Raw genomic sequence first — 25,149 nt, forward strand, 5'->3', positions numbered from 1 at the left:
GTTATCTCCTTCCGACGAGGGAGGTGCTTCTCGGGGTTACCTTGGTGGTTTGGTTTCGGTTTGGTTCTCAGTAGTTTCATAATTAATTCTGATTAATTACTATGCAACTGGGTTAATGGTAATTCATCAACTCGTAGTAAATAGCTTCAATAAAATTTTGCCAACGCTTAAAAGCTAATGCAGTTGAGTCAGCCAGCCTAGAGCCTCATAGTTTGTGTTATACTTGTTGAGTACAAGTTGTGTACTCACTCTTGCCTCTTCTCTACTTTTTCCTCTTGGCTACGCTACTGCTGCTCAGTTCCTGCCGACACGAGGGAGTTCGTCCAGCGCTACCAGGACTACGAGGACTTCTAGGTGTTCGTCTCCCAGTCGACGTCCCTGTGGTGCCCTGCTTCAGCTTCGGAGAGCTTTATCGTATTTTGTACTTCGCTTCCGCTGTATCAGACATTTTGTCATTATTGTAATAAATAACATTCGTATTCGCTTTATTATGTCTTTTTACGTGATATGTGCTATGATATACTGTTCATTCTGTTGTATATATGTGTGACTTGATCCTGACACGTATATGATTGCTCGGTTTATGTTCTTCTATAAACCGGGTGTTACACTTGGTTAGCTATCTCAGATTGTGTTCCACCCCATGGAACTGTTGTGGTAGGCAGAAGGTGGTGCCAGCCCTGTCCGTCCCTCGTAGTCCAGCACGTTCGGGTGTTTTCATAGCAGTAGTGCCGATTGCCGTTGGACTCCCTTCTCACCCCAGTCTGAGTCCATCCCTGAGGCCGCCGAAGCAGATCGAGTCAGTAGTTAGCTTGTCGCTAGGTAGAGCAGTAAGTTATCTGGAGTTAGGCCCTCGTCCCTCATACCTTTTCTCTTTTAGTGTGTCCGGTTGAGTAGTTCTGGATTTGGTCGAAGCTTTACCGTTCCTTGGATTCGATATCCCAGGTATACTCCCTGGTGAAGACTACATCAGTCTTTGTACACTTGCGAAGTAATTTGTTTAGGCTAAGGAGTGCCAACAAGCTTTCTGGCGCCGTTGCCGGGGAACGGTAGTAACACTAGATTTAGAGTTAGTCAGCCGTACGACTTTCCATCATACCCCATGGAGTTTTCTCCTAGTTATTCGGTAGTTCCATCTAGTGAGTATTTGGAACCACCACCATCATGCCATCCCATACTATCTGATGGTTACGAAATCCGTCCCAGTCTTGTAGCCATGGTTTGCGCTCAGTCCTTCTCTGGTAGAAAGGACAAATGCCCCTATGCTCACTTGTAGGTCTTCGAAGAGAATTGTTCTCTTCTGATTATACTCGGTATGACTCAACACACCCTACGGTGGAAGCTATTCCCATTCTCTCCGATGGGAGAAGCAATAATTTGCTACAACCGGACTGCAAGAGGAGTTGGAGGAGATTGGATACAACTGAAGGACAAGTTCTGCTTGTTCTTCTACCCTATCTCCAAGGTGGTTGCTCATCGAAATCAACTGATGACATTCGAGCAAGGTGATGAGTCACTTGGAGTAGCGTGGGCTAGATTCGTGCATCTGATAGAATCCGGGCCACCACATCAAATCCCGGAGGAAATACTGATGCAACACTTCATCTATGGTCTCAAGGCGAAAAGTGCACATTTCCTGAATGTGTCCTCCGAGGGGTCAGTTATGTACAAAATAGTGGCCGAAGTCAGTACTCTCTTGAAGAAGGTCCTAAACAGCACCGAATATACCAGCATATATGATGACCCACTAGAGATGATAGAGCAGCCCAATGAGACGCAGCAACTTTAGGTTCTATCAGCTGCATCCTCTCCACCTCCACCATTTATAGAGAAAATTACCGAACCACCAAAGCCCTCAGATCAAGAGCCTCTCCATGAAGATATGCCAATGTTCATACCAGACCTCTTCATAGAAGAGGAATACTTGGAACTCGGCAATGTTTCAGGCATGCCGAAGGAGCATAAGTGCGTTTGCTCAAGATTTGAGGCGTTCATTCCAGAAGCAACATTGCAGATAGAGGGTCTTTCTGCGATAATCAGTAAGGAATGGACAGAGGAAGCAGAGGCCAGCAGTAGTATCGTCCTGATCTACCGCTGTGGCGGAACCACCCAAAACTACTGGGCCCGGGTGCACTGATCTTTGTTGCTGAGCAACTCTGACCCAAATTGGCACTCACCGGTAGTTCCTTGAGTGAAGCCTCGATAAAAGCCACACTATTCCAGGATCAGTAGACAACACTCACACGAAGGTGAGCCCAGAGATTACAACACAGAACATTTCATACATCTCAGAGTGATTGCAGCGGAAAGGAATTTATTACAAACCAGGTTCAGAATAGTAAAGTACCACAGAGTTCCATCTACTCAAATTATTCAAGTCTCATTGTTCAGTACGAAATAACGTGACGCATCGATAAAGCCCGTACGAAGCGTCACTCAGCGGGAGGGTGGTCAGCACCAGCTGAAGGGCCATCCCACTCAACAGACCAGCCCGGAGGCAAAGTACATGGCTAAGTAAGACTCGCGAACAGATCCTCGAAGTTAGTACCTGTAAAACAGTGCCACAAGCAAGACTGAGTATACTAATACTCAGCAAGACTGACCCGTCACCGGATATAACATAGTCTGATAACTAGACATGCAAGGCTTTTTGGTCGGTGGGTTTGTTTTGCCAAAAACGCCACTACGTTGATCCTTATTTTCAGATTTTATTTAGCCATCTTCCAGTTGGATTAACCATTCTAAGTTTGCATCTAACTCTACACAAACATGGTAGAGCATTCATTTAATCAACTAGCAGTATTATCATCATCATGTTCCACTTGTTACTCTGTGTGACCGAAAACATTAAGCAATCTCATGCCGTGAGAGGCGGACGATTCCGAATCGAATTTCAACCTGGCCAGGGGAACCTAGACCACACGCATGGGGATCGACTTCGCTCCCGCCCACGCTACTTTTCCCCTTCCTTTCCAGTCCGTGGATCCGGAACACCGTCCCGACTACAGAGCCCGACGTCTCTGCACCCGTACGTCGCGACAAAAATATAAACCCTACTTCTACCAGGAGGGTGCGAGATCGTTCCACTCGCCGGTCCAATCAGGTACTTAAGCTTACCGATTACCATATTTCTCGGTATGTGGCTAGTACTTTCAAACGCTTAACGAAATGAGCCACACACTGCGACCTTAGCCATTTTTTACTACACCAGCGGGGTATCTCAACTACACAACCCCGCCCATTGTCCTTATATTTCAGCAGGAATTAAAGTCAGTAAAGTTCCTATTTGCTCGCGAGAGGCAGGAAACCCCTCGACTTCTACCGTACCTAATTAGCAGGGCAACTAGTCGATAAAAAGGTCCGGGATCAAACATTGGTACCTAGGGATTATGCATCTAAGGTTTTCGATCAACGCCTAGGAAACTTAAATGCAGAAAGAAACTATTACAACATAGTATAAATAGATAAATGATTAATAACTCGGAAAAATAAGGCATAATGCACCGGGGCTTGCCTTCTTGGGCACTGTCAGGCAGGAAAAACCTCTGGGGCTTGGCCCAGGTCTTGAGACAAGTTAGCACAGTTCAAATTGACCTCCCGATCCACACGAGAGTCCGCAGGCACCAATTCGTAGTCCCCGCCCGCGAGATTAACCGCTTCTATATGCAATGCGAGATTATGAGTTACTTATGGATAACGATTTTCTTTCCTTCACGATAAAGTTGTAGTTCAACAAAAGTTAATTTAGTGATGTTTTCAACATTCCATTTCATGGGCAGTCATTTATAGAGTAGAAAACACAAATATGTTTCTTCATGAATGAGTGTGGGGTTTGGTTTTCCTTTTATCATTAAAACATAGCATGCTTTCACCAAATCATAATAGCAACACTACACATGAACTAGTGATGAAAAACTAAAGTAACACAGATCCAAACTTAAGCATTTATGGTATACATTTCAGCATATAACCATAAGCAATTTAGCTTAACTATTCATGTAAGTATATTACTCTAGTTGCTTCACCTTTTTGTGCAGAACGTTTTACATGGGTTCTGGTGCTACAAATTTTACGGGAGCATCTACAAAGCATTTACTCAGTACTGAAATTTTTCCAGATTTTATTCACTTATACAGCAGAGGTGACAAAAAGAACAAATTTAGCAAGCCTTTAAATAAGATTAAATATACAGAGAGTTATATTAGGGATATGGTTCTAAAATTTTTATCAGAGTCTAAACATGAGCTAAACATACTCCATGAAAATGATCAAGCTTTATATATACTAGATAAATTAGTTATGCATTTGACTTAACATGAATTAGCATAAATTTCTCACAGTTCATTTGACTAGTACTGCATGTGAACTTTTTATTATGGAGAGAACATACTCTAAAGAAGAACAAGTCCAAAAATTATGATCAGATATGGTGTAGTTTACTCAAAACAAAAATGGTAAATCTAGCCATAAGATACTAAGCATGATTATTCACCAAAGCAAGGATCAGTAAATGCAGCTCAAAATTTTTAGGCAGGATCACATAACTAATGTGAGACTTCAGAAATAAATATAGATTTTTCTAAGAAAAAGAAATATATATGAAGAATTAAGTTGATTAAACAAGCATAAAACATGGTATATAGAAAATGAACTCTAATAAATCTGAAATTTCTGGATTAACAGGGTTTAAGTTGTAAATGCATGCAGTAAAAATTACAGAGCAAGTTCATGTAAATATTTTAAAGAATTAAATTAGGAAGGTTAACAATAGATTAGAGAATCTTGATTGTTCCAACATGCTAACTGTTTTTGTTGGGTGCCATATTTTTACTGTGAACTTAATATTCCATCAGTGATAATATTTTCAAAAATCAAGGTCATTTGTTGAGTGAAACTTCCTGAACATGCATAGGGTGATTTTCTTATTCTTTTTCCCAGATTAAATTTGGTAGAGTTTCTGCATATGTGACTATTACAAAACTTGTAGATCTTGTTACAAGGATTCTAGATTAGTTGATTTTGCATTTTTACTATTTTTCTGCGATTTGTTTTGCATTTTTTAAGTTCACTGATATTCACTAGAATTTTTGCAAACACACCCTTGAACGAAAAAAAGAAATTACAACCGGACCCTTCGCCGGCCTTCTCCGCCGCTGCAGCTCGCCCGGTGGTGTTTTGCTAGGCAGGGCTTACCGGGGCTGCAACGGGGTGGCGCGTGGGAGAGTAGAGATCGAGGAACACCTACCCTTGTAGCCGTTCGGGTGGAGGAAGGTCGGAGGTGAGCTCGCCGGCGATAATGGCGGAGAGGATGTTCGGGTCGCCGGCGTTGTAGGCAAAGAAGGTCTCGGGGTGGAGGAACGTGGCGCGCATGAGCACCGCGAGAGCGTGAGGATGCTCCTGGGGTAGCTGTCGTGCTCGGTCTCCCTCTGGGCTGGCCAGTTCGCGGGGAGCCCGAGCTCGCCGGCAGCGGCGCAGAAGGGGAACGGCATCGGGAAAGGGATTGGGTTCGATTCAGTGTGCGTGGAGCTCAACTGGAAGGTGGAGAAGCTTGTGGGGTGGTCGGATGGAGCAATGCAGGGCCGGGGTGGCTGGTCCGCGCGAGCTAGATCTCGCCGGCCATGGCGGACGGCGGGAGGAGGAAGAAGGAGGAGAAGCCGCGCAACGGCGGGGCTCCAGGGTTACTTATAGGCCAGAGAGCACCTGGGCGAGGGAAGTGGCGTCTGGGGTCGGTCGATTTGGTCCTGGGCGACTCGACGGCGAGCGGGCGGAGCGGGCAGCGGCGCTCCGCATGGCGGGGCGGCGTGTCGGCTCGGGAGAGTGCCAGGGATGCGTGTGAGCGTGGGAAGGTGCCAAAGGGCGGGCCAGGTGGCGCTAGAGGGGTTCCTCGGGTCCATTTGGCCGCGGGCGCACCGTGGACGAGGTCCACCGGCGGCGTTTGGCGGGCGGCGGCGAAACAGAGCACTGGGAGGAGAGAGAGATGGAGGTGAGGGCCTTTTTGTGATTTCTGAAATTCCAGGGACCTCTCGGTAAACTAAAAATATCTCCTACTTAGAGGGCTCAAATGAAAAAGAGTTGAATACCAATTTTGCATAACTTTTCAAGATCTACAACTTTTGTGTTATGCAAAATTTCATTTGAAACTCACATTTTGAACTATTTGTAAATTTTTTAAACTTGCACAAAAGGGCTTTGGTTTTATTCTGTTTTTGATTGATTTTTGGCTGAAGTTTAATTGAGCACATGTCAATTGATGTACCTCTCATGAGCCAACTAAAATTTTTTGCACATTTTTGAATTGAAATTTGTGTAGCTTTTCACTCCTTTTTCTTTCTCCTTTAGTTTCTTTTGTATACTTTGACTTTTATTTGACCCCTTCTCTTTGAATTAATTGCTCACATTTTTCTTTTAAGTTTAAATACGGTACAGTGATTGTATTGAAGTGTACTGACACCTGAGGTGTCACAGCCTACCCCCCTTAAAAAGAATCTCGCCCCGAGATTGGATGATTGAATTTAGGTAGGGAAAAATGATATACCTGAGGTGGAGCTAAGAAAACGCGGATAATGTCGATTAAGATAATCTTCCGTCTCCCAGGTGGCTTCTTCTTCAGTGTGATGAGACCACTGAATTTTCTACATTTTTACCACCTTTTGATGAGTACCTCTCTCTTTTTGATCCAGAATTCTGAGTGGATATTCGGTATAAGAGAGATCGGGCTCCACTAAAATTTCTTGTTGATCGATGATTTCAGTAGGAACTCGAACACATTTCTTGAGTTGAGATATGTGGAAAACATTATGGATGGCGGCGAGTCGTGAAGGGAGTTGCAAACGATAAGCCACGGGTCCACATTCTTCAATGATTTCATATGGCCCGACATAGCGAGGTGCTAGCTTACCCTTGACTCCGAAACGCTAAACGCCTCGAGTTGGTGACACTCGTAAATAAACATGGTCACCAACCATGAACTTTAAAGGATCCCTTATTTTATCAAAATAACTCTTTTGCCGAGACTGGGCTGCTCGGAGATTGGCTTGTACTATTTGTACTTTTTCCTCAGCCTCGACCACCAATTCGGGTCCAAATATTTGACGTTCTCCAGTCTGGGACCAACTCAAAGGAGTTCAACACCGTCGACCATATAAGGCCTCAAAGGGTGCCATCTTCAGACTGGCCTGATAGCTGTTGTTATAAGAAAACTCAGCCAATGATAAACATTTGTCCAAGTTCTTGTCATAATGGATGACACATGCTCGAAGCATATCCTCAAGAATTTGATTCACCCTTTCGGTCTGTCCATCAGTGTGTGGATGGTAAGCTGAGCTTCGAATTAATTTAGTTCCGAGAGCCTCTAGGAGTTGCTCCCAAAACCTTGCCACAAATTGAGGACCACGATCCGAGATAATCGTTTTGGGTATACCGTGTAGACAGACAATCCGATCAATATAGATTTCAGCATATTTCTTGGCTCGATATTCAGTATGCACTGGAATAAAATGAGCGGTCTTTGTGAGCCTATCAACAATGACCCAAATAGAATCATGATTCTGAGAAGTATTTGGTAAGCCCACGATGAAATCCATACTGATATCTTCCCATTTCCAAGACGGAATTGGCAGAGGTTGGAGAGTTCCAGCAACTTTCAAGTGACTAGCTTTCACTCTCTGACATGTGTCACACTCTGCGACATATTTGGCAATCTCTCTCTTCATACGAGTCCACCAGAAATTTTGTCTGAGATCTTGGTACATCTTGGTGCTACCCGGATGAATGGAAAATTTAGAGAGATGTGCTTCGTCCAGGATTTGTTTCCGCAGCTCATGATTTTTGGGAATGACTAGGCGATCCTCGAACCACAAGATTCCTTTATGGTCCACACGGAAACACTTGTATTTATTTTCACCTTCTACTACTTTCTGCTTGATGATACCAACACTTTTGTCATGTAATTGTGCCATGATGGTTTTGTCATTTATTTGGTCGCGGGCGCGCCGTGGACGAGGTCCACCGGCGGCGTTTGGCGGGCGGCGGCGAAACAGAGCACTGGGAGGAGAGAGAGATGGAGGTGAGGGCCTTTTTGTGATTTCTGAAATTCCAGGGACCTCTCGGTAAACTAAAAATATCTCCTACTTAGAAGGCTCAAATGAAAAAGTGTTGAATACCAATTTTGCATAACTTTTCAAGATCTACAACTTTTCTGTTATGCAAAATTTCATTTGAAACTCACATTTTGAACTATTTGTAAATTTTTTAAACTTGCACAAAAGGGCTTTGGTTTTATTCTGTTTTTGATTGATTTTTGGCTGAAGTTCAATTGAGCACATGTCAATTGAAGTACCTCTCATGAGCCAACTAAATTTTTTTGCACATTTTTGAATTGAAATTTGTGTAGCTTTTCACTCCTTTTTCTTTCTCCTTTAGTTTCTTTTGTATACTTTGACTTTTATTTGACCCCTTCTCTTTGAATTAATTGCTCACATTTTTCTTTTAAGTTTAAATACGGTACAGTGATTGTATTGAAGTGTACTGACACCTGAGGTGTCACAGCCTACCCCCCTTAAAAAGAATCTCGCCCCGAGATTGGATGATTGAATTTAGGTAGGGAAAAATGATATACCTGAGGTGGAGCTAAGAAAACGCGGATAATGTCGATTAAGATAATCTTCCGTCTCCCAGGTGGCTTCTTCTTCAGTGTGATGAGACCACTGAATTTTCTACATTTTTACCACCTTTTGATGAGTACCTCTCTCTTTTTGATCCAGAATTCTGAGTGGATATTCGGTATAAGAGAGATCGGGCTCCACTAAAATTTCTTGTTGATCGATGATTTCAGTAGGAACTCGAACACATTTCTTGATTTGAGATATGTGGAAAACATTATGGATGGCGGCGAGTCGTGAAGGGAGTTGCAAACGATAAGCCACGGGTCCACATTCTTCAATGATTTCATATGGCCCGACATAGCGAGGTGCTAGCTTACCCTTGACTCTGAAACGCTAAACGCCTCGAGTTGGTGACACTCGTAAATAAACATGGTCACCAACCATGAACTTTAAAGGATCCCTTATTTTATCAAAATAACTCTTTTGCCGAGACTGGGCTGCTCGGAGATTGGCTTGTACTATTTGTAGTTTTTCCTCAGCCTCGACCACCAATTCGGGTCCAAATATTTGACGTTCTCCAGTCTGGGACCAACTCAAAGGAGTTCAACACCGTCGACCATATAAGGCCTCAAAGGGTGCCATCTTCAGACTGGCCTGATAGCTGTTGTTATAAGAAAACTCAGCCAATGATAAACATTTGTCCAAGTTCTTGTCATAATGGATGACACATGCTCGAAGCATATCCTCAAGAATTTGATTCACCCTTTCGGTCTGTCCATCAGTGTGTGGATGGTAAGCTGAGCTTCGAATTAATTTAGTTCCGAGAGCCTCTTGGAGTTGCTCCCAAAACCTTGCCACAAATTGAGGACCACGATCCGAGATAATCGTTTTGGGTATACCGTGTAGACAGACAATCCGATCAATATAGATTTCAGCATATTTCTTGGCTCGATATTCAGGATGCACTGGAATAAAATGAGCGGTCTTTGTGAGCCTATCAACAATGACCCAAATGGAATCATGATGCTGAGAAGTATTTGGTAAGCCCACGATGAAATCCATACTGATATCTTCCCATTTCCAAGACAGAATTGGCAGAGGTTGGAGAGTTCCAGCAACTTTCAAGTGACTAGCTTTCACTCTCTGACATGTGTCACACTCTGCGACATATTTGGCAATCTCTCTCTTCATACGAGTCCACCAGAAATTTTGTCTGAGATCTTGGTACATCTTGGTGCTACCCGGATGAATGGAAAATTTAGAGAGATGTGCTTCGTCCAGGATTTGTTTCCGCAGCTCATGATTTTTGGGAATGACTAGGTGATCCTCGAACCACAAGATTCCTTTATGGTCCACACGGAAACACTTGTATTTATTTTCACCTTCTACTACTTTCTGCTTGATGATACCAACACTTTTGTCATGTAATTGTGCCATGATGGTTTTGTCATTTATTTGGTCGCGGGCGCGCCGTGGACGAGGTCCACCGGCGGCGTTTGGCGGGCGGCGGCGAAACAGAGCACTGGGAGGAGAGAGAGATGGAGGTGAGGGCCTTTTTGTGATTTCTGAAATTCCAGGGACCTCTCGGTAAACTAAAAATATCTCCTACTTAGAAGGCTCAAATGAAAAAGTGTTGAATACCAATTTTGCATAACTTTTCAAGATCTACAACTTTTCTGTTATGCAAAATTTCATTTGAAACTCACATTTTGAACTATTTGTAAATTTTTTAAACTTGCACAAAAGGGCTTTGGTTTTATTCTGTTTTTGATTGATTTTTGGCTGAAGTTCAATTGAGCACATGTCAATTGAAGTACCTCTCATGAGCCAACTAAAATTTTTTGCATATTTTTGAATTGAAATTTGTGTAGCTTTTCACTCCTTTTTCTTTCTCCTTTAGTTTCTTTTGTATACTTTGACTTTTATTTGACCCCTTCTCTTTGAATTAATTGCTCACATATTTCTTTTAAGTTTAAATACGGTACAGTGATTGTATTGAAGTGTACTGACACCTGAGGTGTCACAGCCTACCCCCCTTAAAAAGAATCTCGCCCCGAGATTGGATGATTGAATTTAGGTAGGGAAAAATGATATACCTGAGGTGGAGCTAAGAAAATGCGGATAATGTCGATTAAGATAATCTTCCGTCTCCCAGGTGGCTTCTTCTTCAGTGTGATGAGACCACTGAATTTTCTACATTTTTACCACCTTTTGACGAGTACCTCTCTCTTTTTGATCCAGAATTCTGAGTGGATATTCGGTATAAGAGAGATCGGGCTCCACTAAAATTTCTTGTTGATCGATGATTTCAGTAGGAACTCGAACACATTTCTTGAGTTGAGATATGTGGAAAACATTATGGATGGCGGCGAGTCGTGAAGGGAGTTGCAAACGATAAGCCATGGGTCCACATTCTTCAATGATTTCATATGGCCCGACATAGCGAGGTGCTAGCTTACCCTTGACTCCGAAACGTTAAACGCCTCGAGTTGGTGACACTCGTAAATAAACATGGTCACCAACCATGAACTTCAAAGGATCCCTTATTTTATCAAAATAACTCTTTTGCCGAGACTGGGCTGCTCGGAGATTGGCTTGTACTATTTGTAGTTTTTCCTCAGCCTCGACCACCAATTCGGGTCCAAATATTTGACGTTCTCCAGTCTGGGACCAACTCAAAGGAGTTCGACACCGTCGACCATATAAGGCCTCAAAGGGTGCCATCTTCAGACTGGCCTGATAGCTGTTGTTATAAGAAAACTCAGCCAATGATAAACATTTGTCCAAGTTCTTGTCATAATGGATGACACATGCTCGAAGCATATCCTCAAGAATTTGATTCACCCTTTCGGTCTGTCCATCAGTGTGTGGATGGTAAACTGAGCTTCGAATTAATTTAGTTCCGAGAGCCTCTTGGAGTTGCTCCCAAAACCTTGCCACAAATTGAGGACCACGATCCGAGATAATCGTTTTGGGTATACCGTGTAGACAGACAATCCGATCAATATAGATTTCAGCATATTTCTTGGCTCGATATTCAGGATGCACTGGAATAAAATGAGCAGTCTTTGTGAGCCTATCAACAATGACCCAAATGGAATCATGATGCTGAGAAGTATTTGGTAAGCCCACGATGAAATCCATACTGATATCTTCCCATTTCCAAGACGGAATTGGCAGAGGTTGGAGAGTTCCAGCAACTTTCAAGTGACTAGCTTTCACTCTCTGACATGTGTCACACTCTGCGACATATTTGGCAATCTCTCTCTTCATACGAGTCCACCAGAAATTTTGTCTGAGATCTTGGTACATCTTGGTGCTACCCGGATGAATGGAAAATTTAGAGAGATGTGCTTCGTCCAGGATTTGTTTCCGCAGCTCATGATTTTTGGGAACGACTAGGCGATCCTCGAACCACAAGATTCCTTTATGGTCCACACGGAAACACTTGTATTTATTTTCACCTTCTACTACTTTCTGCTTGATGATACCAACACTTTTGTCATGTAATTGTGCCATGATGCTTTTGTCATTTATTTGGCCGCGGGCGCGCCGTGGACGAGGTCCACCGGCGGCGCATGGCGGGCGGCGGCGAAACAGAGCACTGGGAGGAGAGAGAGATGGAGGTGAGGGCCTTTTTGTGATTTCTGAAATTCCAGGGACCTCTCGGTAAACTAAAAATATCTCCTATTTAGAGGGCTCAAATGAAAAAGTGTTGAATACCAATTTTGCATAACTTTTCAAGATCTACAACTTTTGTGTTATGCAAAATTTCATTTGAAACTCACATTTTGAACTATTTGTAAATTTTTTAAACTTGTACAAAAGGGCTTTGGTTTTATTCTGTTTTTGATTGATTTTTGGCTGAAGTTTAATTGAGCACATGTCAATTGAAGTACCTCTCATGAGCCAACTAAATTTTTTTGCACATTTTTGAATTGAAATTTGTGTAGCTTTTCACTCCTTTTTCTTTCTCCTTTAGTTTCTTTTGTATACTTTGACTTTTATTTGACCCCTTCTCTTTGAATTAATTGCTCACATTTTTGTTTTAAGTTTAAATACGGTACAGTGATTGTATTGAAGTGTACTGACACCTGAGGTGTCACAGCCTACCCCCCTTAAAAAGAATCTCGCCCCGAGATTGGATGATTGAATTTATGTAGGGAAAAATGATATACCTGAGGTGGAGCTAAGAAAACGCGGATAATGTCGATTAAGATAATCTTCCGTCTCCCAGGTGGCTTCTTCTTCAGTGTGATGAGACCACTGAATTTTCTACATTTTTACCACCTTTTGACGAGTACCTCTCTCTTTTTGATCCAGAATTCTGAGTGGATATTCGGTATAAGAGAGATCGGGCTCCACTAAAATTTCTTGTTGATCGATGATTTCAGTAGGAACTCGAACACATTTCTTGAGTTGAGATATGTGGAAAACATTATGGATGGCGGCGAGTCGTGAAGGGAGTTGCAAACGATAAGCCACGGGTCCACATTCTTCAATGATTTCATATGGCCCGACATAGCGAGGTGCTAGCTTACCCTTGACTCCGAAACGTTAAACGCCTCGAGTTGGTGACACTCGTAAATAAACATGGTCACCAACCATGAACTTCAAAGGATCCCTTATTTTATCAAAATAACTCTTTTGCCGAGACTGGGCTGCTCGGAGATTGGCTTGTACTATTTGTAGTTTTTCCTCAGCCTCGACCACCAATTCGGGTCCAAATATTTGACGTTCTCCAGTCTGGGACCAACTCAAAGGAGTTCGACACCGTCGACCATATAAGGCCTCAAAGGGTGCCATCTTCAGACTGGCCTGATAGCTGTTGTTATAAGAAAACTCAGCCAATGATAAACATTTGTCCAAGTTCTTGTCATAATGGATGACACATGCTCGAAGCATATCCTCAAGAATTTGATTCACCCTTTCGGTCTGTCCATCAGTGTGTGGATGGTAAGCTGAGCTTCGAATTAATTTAGTTCTGAGAGCCTCTTGGAGTTGCTCCCAAAACCTTGCCACAAATTGAGGACCACGATCCGAGATAATCGTTTTGGGTATACCGTGTAGACAGACAATCCGATCAATATAGATTTCAGCATATTTCTTGGCTCGATATTCAGTATGCACGGGAATAAAATGAGCAGTCTTTGTGAGCCTATCAACAATGACCCAAATGGAATCATGATGCTGAGAAGTATTTGGTAAGCCCACGATGAAATCCATACTGATATCTTCCCATTTCCAAGACGGAATTGGCAGAGGTTGGAGAGTTCCAGCAACTTTCAAGTGACTAGCTTTCACTCTCTGACATGTGTCACACTCTGCGACATATTTGGCAATCTCTCTCTTCATACGAGTCCACCAGAAATTTTGTCTGAGATCTTGGTACATCTTGGTGCCACCCGGATGAATGGAAAATTTAGAGAGATGTGCTTCGTCCAGGATTTGTTTCCGCAGCTCATGATTTTTGGGAACGACTAGGCGATCCTCGAACCACAAGATTCCTTTATGGTCCACACGGAAACACTTGTATTTATTTTCACCTTCTACTACTTTCTGCTTGATGATACCAACACTTTTGTCATGTAATTGTGCCATGATGCTTTTGTCATTTATTTGGCCGCGGGCGCGCCGTGGACGAGGTCCACCGGCGGCGTATGGCGGGCGGCGGCGAAACAGAGCACTGGGAGGAGAGAGAGATGGAGGTGAGGGCCTTTTTGTGATTTCTGAAATTCCAGGGACCTCTCGGTAAACTAAAAATATCTCCTACTTAGAGGGCTCAAATGAAAAAGTGTTGAATACCAATTTTGCATAACTTTTCAAGATCTACAACTTTTGTGTTATGCAAAATTTCATTTGAAACTCACATTTTGAACTATTTGTAAATTTTTTAAACTTGCACAAAAGGGCTTTGGTTTTATTCTGTTTTTGATTGATTTTTGGCTGAAGTTTAATTGAGCACATGTCAATTGAAGTACCTCTCATGAGCCAACTAAAATTTTTTGCACATTTTTGAATTGAAATTTGTGTAGCTTTTCACTCCTTTTTCTTTCTCCTTTAGTTTCTTTTGTATACTTTGACTTTTATTTGACCCCTTCTCTTTGAATTAATTGCTCACATTTTTGTTTTAAGTTTAAATACGGTACAGTGATTGTATTGAAGTGTACTGACACCTGAGGTGTCACAGCCTACCCCCCTTAAAAAGAATCTCGCCCCGAGATTGGATGATTGAATTTATGTAGGGAAAAATGATATACCTGAGGTGGAGCTAAGAAAACGCGGATAATGTCGATTAAGATAATCTTCCGTCTCCCAGGTGGCTTCTTCTTCAGTGTGATGAGACCACTGAATTTTCTACATTTTTACCACCTTTTGACGAGTACCTCTCTCTTTTTGATCCAGAATTCTGAGTGGATATTCGGTATAAGAGAGATCGGGCTCCACTAAAATTTCTTGTTGATCGATGATTTCAGTAGGAACTCGAACACATTTCTTGAGTTGAGATATGTGGAAAACATTATGGATGGCGGCGAGTCGTGAAGGGAGTTGCAAACGATAAGCCACGGGTCCACATTCTTCAATGATTTCATATGGCCCGACATAGCGAGGTGCTAGCTTACCCTTGACTCCGAAACGTTAAACGCCTCGAGTTGGTGACACTCGTAAATAAACATGGTCACCAACCATGAACTTCAAAGGATCCCTTATTTTATCAAAATAACTCTTTTGCCGAGACTGGGCTGCTCGGAGATTGGCTTATACTATTTGTAGTTTTTCCTCAGCCTCGACCACCAATTCGGGTCCAAATATTTGACGTTCTCCAGTCTGGGACCAACTCAAAGGAGTTCGACACCGTCGACCATATAAGGCCTCAAAGGGTGCCATCTTCAGACTGGCCTGATAGCTGTTGTTATAAGAAAACTCAGCCAATGATAAACATTTGTCCAAGTTCTTGTCATAATGGATGACACATGCTCGAAGCATATCCTCAAGAATTTGATTCACCCTTTCGGTCTGTCCATCAGTGTGTGGATGGTAAGCTGAGCTTCGAATTAATTTAGTTCCGAGAGCCTCTTGGAGTTGCTCCCAAAACCTTGCCACAAATTGAGGACCACGATCCGAGATAATCGTTTTGGGTATACCGTGTAGACAGACAATCCGATCAATATAGATTTCAGCATATTTCTTGGCTCGATATTCAGTATGCACGGGAATAAAATGAGCAGTCTTTGTGAGCCTATCAACAATGACCCAAATGGAATCATGATGCTGAGAAGTATTTGGTAAGCCCACGATGAAATCCATACTGATAGCTTCCCATTTCCAAGACGGAATTGGCAGAGGTTGGAGAGTTCCAGCAACTTTCAAGTGACTAGCTTTCACTCTCTGACATGTGTCACACTCTGCGACATATTTGGCAATCTCTCTCTTCATACGAGTCCACCAGAAATTTTGTCTGAGATCTTGGTACATCTTGGTGCTACCCGGATGAATGGAAAATTTAGAGAGATGTGCTTCGTCCAGGATTTGTTTCCGCAGCTCATGATTTTTGGGAACGACTAGGCGATCCTCGAACCACAAGATTCCTTTATGGTCCACACGGAAACACTTGTATTTATTTTCACCTTCTACTACTTTCTGCTTGATGATACCAACACTTTTGTCATGTAATTGTGCCATGATGCTTTTGTCATTTATTTGGCCGCGGGCGCGCCGTGGACGAGGTCCACCGGCGGCGTATGGCGGGCGGCGGCGAAACAGAGCACTGGGAGGAGAGAGAGATGGAGGTGAGGGCCTTTTTGTGATTTCTGAAATTCCAGGGACCTCTCGGTAAACTAAAAATATCTCCTACTTAGAGGGCTCAAATGAAAAAGTGTTGAATACCAATTTTGCATAACTTTTCAAGATCTACAACTTTTGTGTTATGCAAAATTTCATTTGAAACTCACATTTTGAACTATTTGTAAATTTTTTAAACTTGCACAAAAGGGCTTTGGTTTTATTCTGTTTTTGATTGATTTTTGGCTGAAGTTTAATTGAGCACATGTCAATTGAAGTACCTCTCATGAGCCAACTAAAATTTTTTGCACATTTTTGAATTGAAATTTGTGTAGCTTTTCACTCCTTTTTCTTTCTCCTTTAGTTTCTTTTGTATACTTTGACTTTTATTTGACCCCTTCTCTTTGAATTAATTGCTCACATTTTTGTTTTAAGTTTAAATACGGTACAGTGATTGTATTGAAGTGTACTGACACCTGAGGTGTCACAGCCTACCCCCCTTAAAAAGAATCTCGCCCCGAGATTGGATGATTGAATTTATGTAGGGAAAAATGATATACCTGAGGTGGAGCTAAGAAAACGCGGATAATGTCGATTAAGATAATCTTCCGTCTCCCAGGTGGCTTCTTCTTCAGTGTGATGAGACCACTGAATTTTCTACATTTTTACCACCTTTTGACGAGTACCTCTCTCTTTTTGATCCAGAATTCTGAGTGGATATTCGGTATAAGAGAGATCGGGCTCCACTAAAATTTCTTGTTGATCGATGATTTCAGTAGGAACTCGAACACATTTCTTGAGTTGAGATATGTGGAAAACATTATGGATGGCGGCGAGTCGTGAAGGGAGTTGCAAACGATAAGCCACGGGTCCACATTCTTCAATGATTTCATATGGCCCGACATAGCGAGGTGCTAGCTTACCCTTGACTCCGAAACGTTAAACGCCTCGAGTTGGTGACACTCGTAAATAAACATGGTCACCAACCATGAACTTCAAAGGATCCCTTATTTTATCAAAATAACTCTTTTGCCGAGACTGGGCTGCTCGGAGATTGGCTTATACTATTTGTAGTTTTTCCTCAGCCTCGACCACCAATTCGGGTCCAAATATTTGACGTTCTCCAGTCTGGGACCAACTCAAAGGAGTTCGACACCGTCGACCATATAAGGCCTCAAAGGGTGCCATCTTCAGACTGGCCTGATAGCTGTTGTTATAAGAAAACTCAGCCAATGATAAACATTTGTCCAAGTTCTTGTCATAATGGATGACACATGCTCGAAGCATATCCTCAAGAATTTGATTCACCCTTTCGGTCTGTCCATCAGTGTGTGGATGGTAAGCTGAGCTTCGAATTAATTTAGTTCCGAGAGCCTCTTGGAGTTGCTCCCAAAACCTTGCCACAAATTGAGGACCACGATCCGAGATAATCGTTTTGGGTATACCGTGTAGACAGACAATCCGATCAATATAGATTTCAGCATATTTCTTGGCTCGATATTCAGTATGCACGGGAATAAAATGAGCAGTCTTTGTGAGCCTATCAACAATGACCCAAATGGAATCATGATGCTGAGAAGTATTTGGTAAGCCCACGATGAAATCCATACTGATAGCTTCCCATTTCCAAGACGGAATTGGCAGAGGTTGGAGAGTTCCAGCAACTTTCAAGTGACTAGCTTTCACTCTCTGACATGTGTCACACTCTGTGACATATTTGGCAATCTCTCTCTTCATACGAGTCCACCAGAAATTTTGTCTGAGATCTTAGTACATCTTGGTGCTACCCGGATGAATGGAAAATTTAGAGAGATGTGCTTCGTCCAGGATTTGTTTCCGCAACTCATGATTTTTGGGAACGACTAGGCGATCCTCGAACCACAAGATTCCTTTATGGTCCACACACTTGTATTTATTTTCACCTTCTACTACTTTCTGCTTGATGATACCAACACTTTTGTCATGTAATTGTGCCATGATGGTTTTGTCATAAAGTGTCGGTTCCACCGAAATATGATTCAAAGAACCCTGAGGAATGATTTACAATTTCAGCCTTTGCATTTCAGCACACAATGTGCCATTATATGACTCCACTGAAAGGCAATTGCAGTGAACCTTACGACTGAGCGCATCGGCTACAACATTGGCTTTGCCCGGATGATAATGAACTTCCAGGTCATAATCTTTGATTAATTCCAGCCATCTTCGTTGCCTCATATTCAGCTCACTTTGGGTGAAGATGTATTTGAGACTCTTATGGTCGGTATAGATATTGCAATGAGTGGCCATAAGATAATGTCTCCAAATCTTGAGAGCATGAATAACTGTGGCTAGCTCAAGATCATGAGTGGGATAATTTAGCTCGTGTGGCCGAAGAGCTCGGGAAGCATATGCTATAACCCGATTGTCTTGCATTAGAACACAACCAAGACCAGTACCTGAAGCATCACAATAAACATCGTAGAGTTTATTGTTGTCAGGTTGAGACAAGACTGGTGCTGTGGTAAGATGTGCTCACAATGTATGGAATGCTTCATCGCACTTCACATCCCATTTAAACTTGACATCCTTCCTTAGTAGTTCGGTCATGGGTTTTGCAATTCTAGAGAAATCCGGAATAAATCTGCGGTAATATCCCGCCAAGCCGAGAAAACTGCAAATCTGGTGAACTGAAGTAGGAGGTTTTCAGTCCATCACTTCTTGTACTTTGCTGGGATCAACTGAGATGCCTTCACTGGATATAGTGTGACCCAGAAATTTGATTGTGTCAAGCCAGAATTCACACTTGGAGAATTTTGCGTACAGTTTATGATCTCTGAGACGTTGAAGAACAATGCGCAGATGTTGTTCATGTTCTGCCTCATTCTTGGAATAGATCATAATGTCGTCAATAAAAACCACGACAAACTTGTCAAGTTCCGGCATGAATACCGAATTCATGAGATACATGAAATAAGCTGGCGCATTGGTGAGACCGAAAGACATAACCAAATACTCATAGAGGCCATATCTGGTTGAGAAAGCGGTCTTGGGAATATCACGAGGCCGGATTTTAATTTGATGATACCCCGAACGAAGATCAATCTTGGAGAAGATCTTTGCTTCAGCCAACTGATCAAACAGTACATCAATGCGGGGAAGTGGATATTTATTTTTGATGATCACCGCATTGAGAGGCTGGTAGTCAACACACAACCTCAGACTGTCATCCTTTTTCTTTACGAACAATGCTGGACAGCCCCAAGGTGAAGCACTTGGGCGAATGAAACCCTTGTCCAGAAGTTCTTGCAGCTAGATTTTTAGTTCAGCTAATTCTTTAGGCGGCATTCGGTACGGCCTTTTTGAAATAGGTGCTGTACCAGGCTGAAGTTCAATGACAAATTAGATATCCCGGTCTGGCGGCATACCAGGTAAATCGTCCGGGAACACATCTGCATATTCACGGACTACCGGAATATCTTCGAGACGAATATCTTTCATGGCATAGGCACAAGAGTTGTTGCATTGATGATGAGGTAAATATAGAACCGAATGACCATGAGTTGGAGAATTTATTTCAACAGCTCGGGAAGAGATATCTAACAATACCCCATGTCTTTTCATCCAATCCATTCCCAGAATAATATCCATACCTTCTAGTGGCAATAAGATTAAAGTGGTAGGAACGGTTTTACTACCCAAACTAAGTGGCGCATTATGAACGATTTGGTTTGATGCGACCTTACCACCCGGGGTAGATATCATGAATGACCCTTTAGTGTGACAAAAATCTAACCCAACTTTTGCTCCAAATTGAGAACTAATGAAGCTATGAGATGCACCAGAATCGAATAAAATAACTGCGGGGTGATGGTTTATGAAGAATGTACCCGACATAATTGGTGCTCCCTCCGGAAGGTCAGCAAGGCTGGTGAAGTTAAGTCGGCCCTGCCTGACTTGAATGGTCTGCCTCTTGCCCTTGTTCTGATCATTTCTGCGAGAAGCCTGCCCTTGAGATTGTCCCGCCTGGGGGCACATCTTGGCAAAGTGATCCGGACTCCCGCATCTAAAACAGCGGTTATTGTTGTCAGGGCGAGTGACTTGCTGAGTATTCGGCTTAGGGCCGGTCTGCTGCTGCCGAGGTGCAAATCGAGCTTGCTGAGGTAGCCCGAATCGAGTTTGCTGCTGTGGCTGAGGAGGACGAATAATCCAACGCCCAGGCTGAGGGGCCTTCTGAGAGGGTGCGGGTGGGTGATTCTGCACAAGGCGATACCTCGGTGCAAAGGCACTTGAGGGTCCAGCAGGTGCCTTGCGCTTCTTTTCAGCGCAGTGTGCAGAAATAAGGTCCTCCTGAGAGATAGCCATATTCACCAATCCATTGAAAGAGTCCGCACGGACAAGATTTAGCCTTTCTTGTAACTTGGTGCTAAGGCCTCAACGGAAGCGTTCACGCTTCTTAGCGTCGGTATCCGCGTGATGTCCAGCATATTGACACAGTTGATTGAATACTTGGGCATACTGCACCACAGTACGAGTGCCCTGAGTTAAAGCCAAGAACTCGTTGAGCTTACGGTCAAGAAATCCAGCTGGAATATAATGATCCCGAAAAGCCATTTTGAACTCATTCCAATTCACCACATGATCAGCCGGTAGCATCCCGTGGTAATGATCCCACCACATATGAGCTGATCCGCGAAGCTGCTGCACGGCGTAGCGAGTCTTGTTCGCTTCTGAACAAGGAGTAGTCAATAGAGAAAACTTGGACTCGATTGTGTGAATCCAAGCGTCCGCGTCTAGAGGCTCATCCGCTTTATTGAACAGCGGAGGCTGAATACTGAGGAAATCTTGGTAGATAACTTCTGGTGCTTGGTGAGCATGATGCCCACCCCGCAGTTGTTGCTAAGCTTGAACCAACTGCCGCAAAATTTCCGTCTGGGCGGCAAGAACCTCAGCAATACCCACTAGTGGAGGAGGTGGAGGTGGATCGCCATTTCCCCCGGCTCCAAAACCACTAGGGGTGCCTCGAGTTGATCCAACCATCTGAAATGTTAGTACTTTTGCATTAGGCTCAACATTATTATCATTTCAAATGGAACATACAACTCAAAATGACATGGAAGTAATAGGAATCGCTTAAATCATGTTGTGCAGAAAAACCAGTGATACGAAAGTGCTCATAACTGGAGTTATGTACATGATATAAACTTGAAACTTTTACAGGAGATAGATTATTTCATGAGCTACAACTTTGGTAGTCATCACAAAGTCAGATTCCAAGAGTAGGTTAGTTGAAAAATTCATTTACTCCTCCTCTGGTTTTTTTTCTGTTTTACAGAAAACAGAGCTTCTGTAATTTGCGATTATCTCCTGCGATACTCATCCGTTTGAGCTGAAATTTTGTGAGCATTTCCACGATGAAATTTGGAACAACTTTGGTATTCAACTCTGGAGCTAAATCAGAAAGAAAAATAGGATAAAAATTCGAACTAGCTGCTGCATTCAGCTTTTCACAGATCACCGATATATCACATTCGTAGCATTAGAGATTCATTACATACATCATCCTCTCATTTCTACTTGGTTACTTCTAACATCAGTACTAACGGGGTTACTCAACTCTAAGTTAGCCTAGTAGCCATGATCCAAAAGTAGGCTACACTAAGAGGAGTCTACAAAAGCTAAGAAAACAGCGCCTCGGTCTACATGTTGACCGATGCCTCACTCGCCACGGGAGTGTGAACCTCAACCGGTGCGGGCTGCGGCGCCTGGTCCTCGGAGTCCATCTCCGAAACACCCTCGATCTCCTAGGGCTCGTCCTCACCGTCCACCTGCATCTCGTCGGGTGGTGCGTGAAGGGCATCCTGCGCGTGCTGTATCTCGTGGAGCTGCCCCTGGGCCTCGTCCAACTCAAGATGCATGTCGTGAAACTGGTCCTCTAGGAAGTTGATCATAGCATCATGATCCAACACCGTGTCCTGAAGCTCGTGAACCTAGCCGTGGAGCTGGGTGATAAGAGCAGCCCGACTCTCGAGCTCGGCACTAGCCTCCTGAAGCTGCTCATCTCTCAGCTAGACCGCCAGGTGCAAGGCCTGAGCATGGTCCACCAACTGAGCGACGGCGTAACTCTTGTAAGTGTGAAGTCTGTAGAGACCGCCCAAGCACATCGCTATCGTCCAAAGTGCTCCGACCGGTGTCGGTGTCCCGACCCGGGGGCCCGGATCCCAACTAGTGAATGCTGCGTGTTTTCTCGTCCCAGATGATGATGCAAGAGGCAATCACAGTAACGCACGGTTTATCCTGGTTCCGGCCGCGGGGCCGTACGTCCAGCAAAGGGGGTGTGCGAGGGCACTGTATTATCTTGCACCCGGAGTGCTTGTTGTAGGGGGTACAAGCGAGGCGAGAGAGGGAGAGAAGCTCCCAAGTCTCAGCTAAGAGTGGAGTCGGTGGAGATGAGTGCTCAGTAGTCCTTGTGCGTCCTCTTGAGGAGAGAAGCCAGAGAGACCAAGCAGACTAGAGTCCAGACCAGAGAGATCAGCCAGCCAGCCCCTGCTAAAGGAAGCCCACCTCCTCCTTTTATAGGTATAAGGAGGGGTGGTGTACACGTGTAGGGGCATGGAAGTCGTCGTTTTCCCTTGAATCGCGGGGTTACAGTGGTCGGATACTGTAGGAAGTACACTGTGGAAAGGCGGCATGCATCGCTGTCGTCCTGGATTTCGTCCTTCGTCCTGTAGTATTCCGGCGGTAGTTATGGCGCGGGATGGCTCCGGACCGCCTGGCCGGGGCGCAAGCGTGCACACTAGAAGGCCCAGGGGACACGTGGAAGTCCCGGGCCTCTGAGAGGAGGGGGGAGGTCCGGGATCCCGCCCGTGTGTGATGCGCCGGACCCCTTCCCCAGAGGGAGGCGAGTCCGGGAGGTCGGCGGGAGCAGTACCGAGCCTGTCCTGTCCCGCGTCGCAGGTCCCAAGGCGCTGCCACAACGTCCGGGATGGCGGTGTGGTGACCAGAGTCAGCGGATGGGACCCCGGTCATATCTACTGTGGGAGTGGCGGCCTGACGCCGCCCGTCCTTTGAGCCATGGTGGAGTGGCTGGCTTTGAATGCCTTCGTACGGCGAGCGGTTGGGCGGCGGAGCCGTTTGTCCTTTGTGCCGAAAGACGGCCTCGAGCGATGTAACACCCGGTTTATAAAAGAGCATAAACCGAGCAATCATATACGTGCCAGGATCAAGTCACACGTATATACAACAGAATGAACAGTATATCATAGCACATATCACGTAAAAAGACATAATAAAGCGAATACGAATGATATTTATTACAATAAGGACAAAAATGTCTGATACAGCGGAAGCGAAGTACAAAAATACGAAAAAAACTCTCCGAAGCTGAAGCAGGGCGCCACAGGGACGTCGACTGGGAGACGAAGCACCTAGAAGTCCTCGTAGTCCTGGTAGCGCTGGACGAACTCCCTCGCGTCGGCAGGAACTGAGCAGCAGTAGCGTAGCCAAGAGGAAAAAGTAGAGAAGAGGCAAGAGTGAGTACACAACTTGTACTCAACAAGTATAACACAAACTATGAGGCTCTAGGCTGGCTGACTCACTGCATTAGCTTTTAAGTGTTGGCAAGATTTTATTAAAGCTATTTACTACGAGTTGATGAATTACCATTGACCCAGTTACATAGTAAGTAATCAGGTTTAATTATGATACTACTGAGAAACCAAACCAAAACCAAGCCACCAAGGTAAACCCCGAGAAGCACCTCCCTCGTCGGAAGGAGATAACTTCACTAATCGAAAGGAGGATCTGGGCCGCTCATAACCGTGAGCACGGCTAGTATACCAGTTTTACACTCTGCAGAGGTTGCACATCTTTACCCACAAGTCGTGAGCTATGCCAGTTGTTCATCACACTTCCTTAGGTGAGATGGCCAGCGACTCACTACGAGGCCTTTAAAAAGAATCTCGTTGGTAAGGCGTAACCGCGAGAGTTAGGTCGGCGACGATGGGGCCCACCTCCGGGGGTACAAGCACAGGAGCGCAATCCAAGCACAGACCAAGCCGGAGGAGCAGGGACCATTGAAGCTTACTACTCTTGCCCCGCAGGTAAGTTACTCCAAACCAAAAAGATCTAATTATTACGCCAAGTCTATCCCATTCTAGCCTTGTGGTAGCGCTGTTGTCCCAGGTTGTCGCTCTATGAACCGGTCCTTATGGAGAGTGGCCAACCAAGCACTAAGCACCGTGCTGGCCCCCTAAACCATGTTTCTACAAAAACAACTTTTAACGAGACGTGAGCCACTCAAGCCACACAGAGTGCCACTCTCAGAATTAAGTTCAAGTAAACCATTAATCAAATTAATTAAAAAGGACCAAGGTGTGTTATTGCGCAGCAACCTAGCACAACTAACCATAATGCAACCCAAGGATATATATAAAGGATATAAAGTGGCTAGGAAATCCTTAAAGGCATACAATATTAAAATGCAGTATGAAAATGTATTTAAAAGTGATGGGTTGTTCATGTTATACTTGCCTTCCTCGTACTGCTCTGTCTGCTGCTCAAAGTGCTCGGAAGACAGCTGCTCTGGGTACTGGTACTGGGGCTCCTCAGATGGATCAACGTCTACTCACGAACACATGGCCAAAACAATGCAAAAAATAAGCATACAGGCAAACACTAACAAAAAGCTAAGAAACAGTACATCAATACATAAAAACAGCACATTAAACTAGTCTAAAACTATTCTACGCGTTACAACGATCGCGTAGACATAAAGAACGCTAAA

Source organism: Panicum virgatum, chromosome 9K (genome assembly GCF_016808335.1).
Source record: "Panicum virgatum strain AP13 chromosome 9K, P.virgatum_v5, whole genome shotgun sequence".
Classification (NCBI taxonomy): domain Eukaryota; kingdom Viridiplantae; phylum Streptophyta; class Magnoliopsida; order Poales; family Poaceae; genus Panicum; species Panicum virgatum.